Below are 8,511 nucleotides of genomic sequence, written 5' to 3' on the forward strand. Positions count from 1 at the left end.
AATCGCGATTTTCGCCGCTACTGGCCAAAAATAGCGCGATTTTCGCCGCTACTGGCCAAAAACCGCTCGATTTTCGCCGCTACCGGCCAAAAACCATGCGATTTTCGCAGCTGGAGGGCAAAAATCGCGATTTTCGCCGATACCAGCCAAAAATAGCGCGATTTTTGCCGCTACCGGCCAAAAACCGCGCGATTTACGCCGCTACCAGCCAAACACCATGCGATTTTCGCAGCTGGCGGGCAAAAATCGCGATTTTCGCCGCTACCGGCCAAAAATAGCGCGATTTTCGCCGCTACCAGCCAAAAATAGCGCGATTTTCACCGCTACCGGCCAAAACCCGCGCGATTTTCGCCGCTACTGGCCAAAAACCAAGCGATTTTCGCAGCTGGCGGGGAAAAATCGCGATTTTCGCCGCTACCGGCCAAAAATAGCGCGATTTTCGCCGCTACCGGCCAAAAACCGCGCGATTTTCGCCGCTACCGACCAAAAACCATGCGATTTTCGCAGCTGGCGGGCAAAAATCGCGATTTTCGCCGCTACCGGCCAAAAACCAAGCGATTTTCGCAGCTGGCGGGGAAAAATCGCGATTTTCGCCGCTACCGGCCAAAAATAGCGCGATTTTCGCCGCTACCGGCAAAAAACCGCGCGATTTTCGCCCCTACCGACCAAAAACCATGCGATTTTCGCAGCTGGCAGGCAAAAATCGCGATTTTCGCCGCTACCGGCCAAAAATAGCGCGATTTTTGCCGCTAGCGGCCAAAAATCGGGCTATTTTTGCCGCTAACGGCCGAAAACCGCGCTATTTTGCGCAAAAACCATGCGATTTTCGCAGCTGGCGGGCAAAAATTGCGATTTTCGCTGCTACCGGCCAAAAATTGCGCGATTTTCGCCGCTACTATCCAAAAACCGCTCGATTTTCGCCGCTACCGGCCAAAAACCATGCGATTTTCGCCGCTGGCGGGCAAAAATCGCGATTTTCGCCGCTACCAGCCAAAAATAGCGCGATTTTCGCCGCTACCGGCCAAAAACCGCGCGATTTTCGCCGCTACCAGCCAAAAACCATGCGATTTTCGCAGCTGGCGGGCAAAAATCACGATTTTACCCGCTACCGGCCAAAAATAGCGCGATTTTCACCGCTACCGGCCAAAACCCGCGCGATTTTCGCCGCTACTGGCCAAAAACCAAGCGATTTTCGCAGCTGGCGGGGAAAAATCGCGATTTTCGCGGCTACCGGCCAAAAATAGCGCGATTTTCGCCGCTACCGGCCAAAAACCGCGCGATTTTTGCCGCTACCGACCAAAAACCATGCGATTTTCGCAGCTGGCGGGCAAAAATCGCGATTTTCGCCGCTACCGGCCAAAAATAGCGCGATTTTTGCCGCTAGCGGCCAAAAATCGGGCTATTTTTGCCGCTAACGGCCGAAAACCGCGCTATTTTGCGCAAAAACCAAAAACCAAATAGTTTCTGGCTGCTAGCGGCGAAAATCGCACGATTTTTGGCCGCAAGCGGCGAAAATCGCCTCATTTTTGGCCGCTAGCGGCGAAAATAGCTCCTTTTTTGGCCGCTAGCGGCGAAAATAGCCCCTGTTTTGGCCGCTAGGGTCGAAAATCGGTCGATTTTTGGCAAGTAGCGGCGAAATTCGAGCGATTTTTGCCCGCCAGCTGCAAAAATCGCATAGTTTCTGGCCGCTAGCGGCGAAAATCGCGCGATTTTTGGCCGCTAGCGGCGAAATTCGCACGATTTTTTACCGCTAGCGTCGAGATTTGAACGATTTTTGGCCGCTAGCGGCGAAATTCGCACGATTTTTGGCCGCTAGCGTCGAAATTTGAACGATTTTTGGCCGTTAGCGGCGAAAATCGCCCCATTTTTGGCTGCTAGCGGCGAAAATAGCCCGTTTTTTTGGCCGCTAGCGGCGAAAATCGGTCGATTTTTGGCAGGTAGCGGCGAAATTCGTGCGATTTTTGCCCGCCAGCTGCAAAAATCGCATGGTTTCTGGCCGCTAGCGTCGAAAATAGCGCGGTTTTCGGCCATTAGCGGCAAAAATCGCCCGATTTTTGGCCGCTAGCGGCGAAAATCGCACGGTTTTTGGCCGCAAGCGGCGAAAATCGCGGTATTTTTGGCCGGTAGCGCCGAAAATCGCGATTTTTGCACGCCAGCTGCGAAAATCGCATGGTTTTTGGCTGCTAGAGGCGAAAATCGCGCTATTTTTGGCCGGTAGCGGCGAAAATCGCGATTTTTGCCCGCCAGCTGCGAAAATCGCATGTTTTTGGCCGCTAGCGGCGAAAATCGCGCGGTTTTTGGCCGCTAGCGGCGAAAATCGCGCTATTATTGCCAGCCAGCTACAAAAATCGCACAGTTTCTGGCCGCTAGCGGCGAAAATAGCACGATTTTTGGCCGCTAGCGGCGAAATTCGCACGATTTTTGGCCGCTAGCGGCGAAAATCGCCCCATTTTTGCCCGCTAGCGGCGAAAATAGCCCGTTTTTTAGCCGCTAGCGGCGAAAATCGGTCGATTTTTGGCCGGTAGCCGCAAAAACCGCCCGATTTTTGGCCGCTAGCGGCGAAAATCGCACGGTTTTTGGCCGCTAGCGGCGAAAATCGCGTTATTTTTGGCCGGTAGCGGCGAAAATCCCGATTTTTGCCCGCCAGCTGCAAAAATCGCATAGTTTCTGGCCGCTAGCGGCGAAAATCGCGCAATTTTTGCCCGCCAGCTGCGAAAATCGCATGGTTTTTGGCCGCTAGAGGCGAAAATCGCGCGGTTTTTGGCAGGTAGCGGCGAAAATCGCGCTGTTTTTGCCCGCCAGCTGCAAAAATCGCATAGTTTCTGGCTGCTAGCGGTGAAAATCGCACGATTTTTGGCCGCAAGCGGCGAAAATCGCCTCATTTTTGGCCGCTAGCGGCGAAAATAACTCCTTTTTTGGCCGCTAGCGGCGAAAATAGCCCCTGTTTTGGCCGCTAGGGTCGAAAATCGGTCGATTTTTGGCAGGTAGCGGCGAAATTCGTGCGATTTTTGCCCGCCAGCTGCAAAAATCGCATGGTTTCTGGCCGCTAGCGTCGAAAATAGCGCGGTTTTCGGCCATTAGCGGCAAAAATCGCCCGATTTTTGGCCGCTAGCGGCGAAAATCGCACGGTTTTTGGCCGCTAGCGGCGAAAATCGCGTTATTTTTGGCCGGTAGCGGCGAAAATCCCGATTTTTGCCCGCCAGCTGCAAAAATCGCATAGTTTCTGGCCGCTAGCGGCGAAAATCGCGCAATTTTTGCCCGCCAGCTGCGAAAATCGCATGGTTTTTGGCCGCTAGAGGCGAAAATCGCGCGGTTTTTGGCAGGTAGCGGCGAAAATCGCGCTGTTTTTGCCCGCCAGCTGCAAAAATCGCATAGTTTCTGGCTGCTAGCGGTGAAAATCGCACGATTTTTGGCCGCAAGCGGCGAAAATCGCCTCATTTTTGGCCGCTAGCGGCGAAAATAGCTCCTTTTTTGGCCGCTAGCGGCGAAAATAGCCCCTGTTTTGGCCGCTAGGGTCGAAAATCGGTCGATTTTTGGCAGGTAGCGGCGAAATTCGTGCGATTTTTGCCCGCCAGCTGCAAAAATCGCATGGTTTCTGGCCGCTAGCGTCGAAAATAGCGCGGTTTTCGGCCATTAGCGGCAAAAATTGCCCGATTTTTGGCCGCTAGCGGCGAAAATCGCACGGTTTTTGGCCGCAAGCGGCGAAAATCGCGGTATTTTTGGCCGGTAGCGCCGAAAATCGCGATTTTTGCACGCCAGCTGCGAAAATCGCATGGTTTTTGGCTGCTAGAGGCGAAAATCGCGCTATTTTTGGCCGGTAGCGGCGAAAATCGCGCGGTTTTTGGCCGCTAGCGGCGAAAATCGCGCTATTATTGCCAGCCAGCTACAAAAATCGCACAGTTTCTGGCCGCTAGCGGCGAAAATCGCACGATTTTTGGCCGCTAGCGGCGAAATTCGCACGATTTTTGGCCGCTAGCGGCGAAAATCGCCCCATTTTTGCCCGCTAGCGGCGAAAATAGCCCGTTTTTTAGCCGCTAGCGGCGAAAATCGGTCGATTTTTGGCCGGTAGCCGCAAAAACCGCCCGATTTTTGGCCGCTAGCGGCGAAAATCGCACGGTTTTTGGCCGCTAGCGGCGAAAATCGCGTTATTTTTGGCCGGTAGCGGCGAAAATCCCGATTTTTGCCCGCCAGCTGCAAAAATCGCATAGTTTCTGGCCGCTAGCGGCGAAAATCGCGCAGTTTTTGCCCGCCAGCTGCGAAAATCGCATGGTTTTTGGCCGCTAGAGGCGAAAATCGCGCGGTTTTTGGCAGGTAGCGGCGAAAATCGCGCTGTTTTTGCCCGCCAGCTGCAAAAATCGCATAGTATCTGGCTGCTAGCGGCGAAAATCGCACGATTTTTGGCCGCAAGCGGCGAAAATCGCCTCATTTTTGGCCGCTAGCGGCGAAAATAGCTCCTTTTTTGGCCGCTAGCGGCGAAAATAGCCCCTGTTTTGGCCGCTAGGGTCGAAAATCGGTCGATTTTTGGCAGGTAGCGGCAAAATTCGAGCGATTTTTGCCCGCCTGCTGCAAAAATCGCATAGTTTCTGGCCGCTAGCGGCGAAAATCGCGCGATTTTTGGCCGCTAGCGGCGAAATTCGCACGATTTTTTACCGCTAGCGTCGAGATTTGAACGATTTTTGGCCGCTAGCGGCGAAATTCGCACGATTTTTGGCCGCTAGCGTCGAAATTTGAACGATTTTTGGCCGTTAGCGGCGAAAATCGCCCCATTTTTGGCTGCTAGCGGCGAAAATAGCCCGTTTTTTGGCCGCTAGCGGCGAAAATCGGTCGATTTTTGGCAGGTAGCGGCGAAATTCGTGCGATTTTTGCCCGCCAGCTGCAAAAATCGCATGGTTTCTGGCCGCTAGCGTCGAAAATAGCGCGGTTTTCGGCCATTAGCGGCAAAAATCGCCCGATTTTTGGCCGCTAGCGGCGAAAATCGCACGGTTTTTGGCCGCAAGCGGCGAAAATCGCGGTATTTTTGGCCGGTAGCGCCGAAAATCGTGATTTTTGCACGCCAGCTGCGAAAATCGCATGGTTTTTGGCTGCTAGAGGCGAAAATCGCGCTATTTTTGGCCGGTAGCGGCGAAAATCGCGATTTTTGCCCGCCAGCTGCGAAAATCGCATGTTTTTGGCCGCTAGCGGCGAAAATCGCGCGGTTTTTGGCCGCTAGCGGCGAAAATCGCGCTATTATTGCCAGCCAGCTACAAAAATCGCACAGTTTCTGGCCGCTAGCGGCGAAAATCGCACGATTTTTGGCCGCTAGCGTCGAAATTTGCACGATTTTTGGCCGCAAGCCGCGAAAATCGCCCCATTTTTGACCGCTAGCGGCAAAAATAGCCCCTTTTTTGGCCGCTAGCGGCAAAAATCAGTCGATTTTTGGCAAGTAGCGGCGAAATTCTCGCGATTTTTGCCCGCCAGCTGCAAAAATCGCATGGTTTCTGGCCGCTAGCGTCGATAATAGCGCAGTTTTTGGCCGTTAGCCGCAAAAACCGCCTGATTTTTGGCCGCCAGCGGCGAAAATCGTACGGTTTTTGGCCGCTAGCGGCGAAAATCGTGCTATTTTTGGCCGGTAGCGGCGAAAATCGCGATTTTTGCCCGCCAGCTGCGAAAATCGCATGTTTTTGGCCGCTAGCGGCGAAAATCGCGCGGTTTTTGGCCGCTAGCGACGAAAATCGCGCTATTCTTGGCCGCCAGCTGTAAAAATCGCATAGTTTCTGCTTTCGCTATTTTTTAGCCCAAAATTGGGTTACTTTCGCTACTTTTTAGTCCCAAATTGGGCTACTTTCGCTACTTTTTAGCCCAAAATTGGGCTACTTTTGCTACTTTTAGCCCAAGATTGGGCTACTTTCACTACTTTGTAGCCCAAAATTGGGCTACTTTCGCTACTTTTTAGCCCAAAATTGAGCTTTCGCTACTTTTTAGCCCAAAATTGGGCTACTTTCGCTACTTTTTGCCCAAAATTTCGCTACTTTCGCTACTTTTTAGCCCAAAGTTGGGCTACTTTTGCTACTTTTTAGCCCAAAGTTGGGCTACTTTCGCTACTTTTTTGCCCAAAATTGGGCTACTTTCGCTACTTTTTAGCCTAAAATTGAGCTATTTTCGCTACTTTGTAGCCCAAAATTGGGCTACTTTCGCTACTTTTAGCCAAATATTTCGCTACTTTCGCTACTTTTTAGCCCAAAGTTGGGCTACTTTCGCTACTTTTTAGCCCAAAGTTGGGCTACTTTCGCTACTTTTTAGCCCAAAATTGGGCTACTTTCGCTAATTTTTAGCCCAAAATTTAGCTACTTTCGCTACTTTGTAGCCCAAAATTGGGCTACTTTCGCTACTTTGTAGCCTAAGTAGCCCAAAATTGGGCTACTTTCGCTACTTTTTAGCAGAAAATTTCGCTACCTTTTTAGCTCAAAATTGGGCTACTTTCGCTACATTTTAGCCCAAAATTGGGCTACTTTTGCTACTTTTTCGCCCAAAATTGGGCTACTTTCGCTACTTTTTAGCCCAAAATTGGGCTAATTTCGCTACTTTTTAGCCCAAAATTGGGCTACTTTCGCTACTTTTTAGCCCAAAATTTCGCTACTTTCGCTACTTTTTAGCCCAAAATAGGGTTACTTTCGCTACTTTTTAGCCCAAATTTTCGCTACTTTCGCTACTTTTTAGCCCAAAATTGGGCTACTTTCGCTACTTTTTAGCCTAAAATTGAGCTATTTTCGCTACTTTGTAGCCCAAAATTGGGCTACTTTCGCTACTTTTAGCCAAATATTTCGCTACTTTTTAGCCCAAAGTTGGGCTACTTTCGCTACTTTTTAGCCCAAAGTTGGGCTACTTTCGCTACTTTTTAGCCCAAAATTGGGCTACTTTCGCTACTTTTTAGCCCAAAATTTAGCTACTTTCGCTACTTTGTAGCCCAAAATTGGGCTACTTTCGCTACTTTGTAGCCTAAGTAGCCCAAAATTGGGCTACTTTCACTACTTTGTAGCCTAAGTAGCCCAAAATTGGGCTACTTTCGCTACTTTTTAGCAGAAAATTTCGCTACTTTTTAGCTCAAAATTGGGCTACTTTCGCTACTTTTTAGCCCAAAATTGGGCTACTTTCGCTACTTTTTAGCCCAAAATTGGGCTACTTTTGCTACTTTTTCGCCCAAAATTGGGCTACTTTCGCTACTTTTTAGCCCAAAATTGGGCTAATTTCGCTACTTTTTAGCCCAAAATTGGGCTACTTTCGCTACTTTTTAGCCCAAAATTTCGCTACTTTCGCTACTTTTTAGCCCAAAATAGGGTTACTTTCGCTACTTTTTAGCCCAAATTTTCGCTACTTTCGCTACTTTTTAGCCCAAAATTGGGCTACTTTCGCTACTTTTTAGCCCAAAATTGGGCTACTTTCGCTACTTTTAGCCCAAGATTGGGCTACTTTCGCTACTTTGTAGCCCAAAATTGGGCTACTTTCGCTACTTTTTAGCCCAAAATTGGGCTACTTTCGCTACTTTTTAGCCCAAAATTGGGCTACTTTCGCTACTTTTTGCCCAAAATTGGGCTACTTTCGCTACTTTTTAGCCCAAAATTGGGCTACTTTCGCTACTTTTAGCCCAAGATTGGGCTACTTTTGCTTCTTTTTAGCCCCAAATTTCGCTACTTTCGCTACTTTTTAGCCCAAAATTGGGCTACTTTCCCTACTTTTTTCCCAAAATTTCGCTACTTTCGCTACTTTTTGCCCAAAATTTTGCTACTTTCGCTACTTTTTCGCTACTTTTGCTACTTTTTAGCCCAAAATTTCGCTACTTTTTTCGCTACATTCGCTACTTTTTAGCCCAAAATTTCGCTACTTTCGCTACTTTTTTCGCTACTTTCGCTACTTTTTAGCCCAAAATTTCGCTACTTTCGCTACTTTTTAGCAAAAAATTTCGCTACTTTCGATACTTTTTAGCCAAAAATTTCGCTACTTTCGCTACTTTTTCTACTTTTTAGGCCAAAATTTTGCAAATTTCGCTACTTTTTAGCCCAAAATTTCGCTACTTTCGCTACTTTTTTCGCTACTTTCGCTACTTTTTAGCCCAAAATTTCGCTACTTTTTAGCCGAAAATTTCGCTACTTTTTCGCTACTTTTTTCGCTACTTTCGCTACTTTTTAGCCCAAAATTTCGCTACTTTCGCTACTTTTTCGCTACTTTTGCTACTTTTTAGCCCAAAATTTCGCTACTTTTTCGCTACTTTCGCTACTTTTTTCGCTACTTTCGCTACTTTTTAGCCCCAAATTTCGCTACTTTCGCTAGTTTTTCGCTACTTTCGCTACTTTTTAGCCCAAAATTTCGCTACTTTCGCTACTTTCTCGCGGTTTTTGGCCGGTAGCGGCGAAAATCGCGCGATTTTTGCCACTAGCGGCCAAAAATCGGGCTATTTTTACCGCTAGCGGCGAAAATTGCGCGGTTTCTGGCCGGTAGCGGCCAAAATCGCGCGATTTTGGCCGATAGCGGCTTATT

This window comes from Procambarus clarkii, chromosome 52 (genome assembly GCF_040958095.1).
Source record: "Procambarus clarkii isolate CNS0578487 chromosome 52, FALCON_Pclarkii_2.0, whole genome shotgun sequence".
NCBI lineage: Eukaryota > Metazoa > Arthropoda > Malacostraca > Decapoda > Cambaridae > Procambarus > Procambarus clarkii.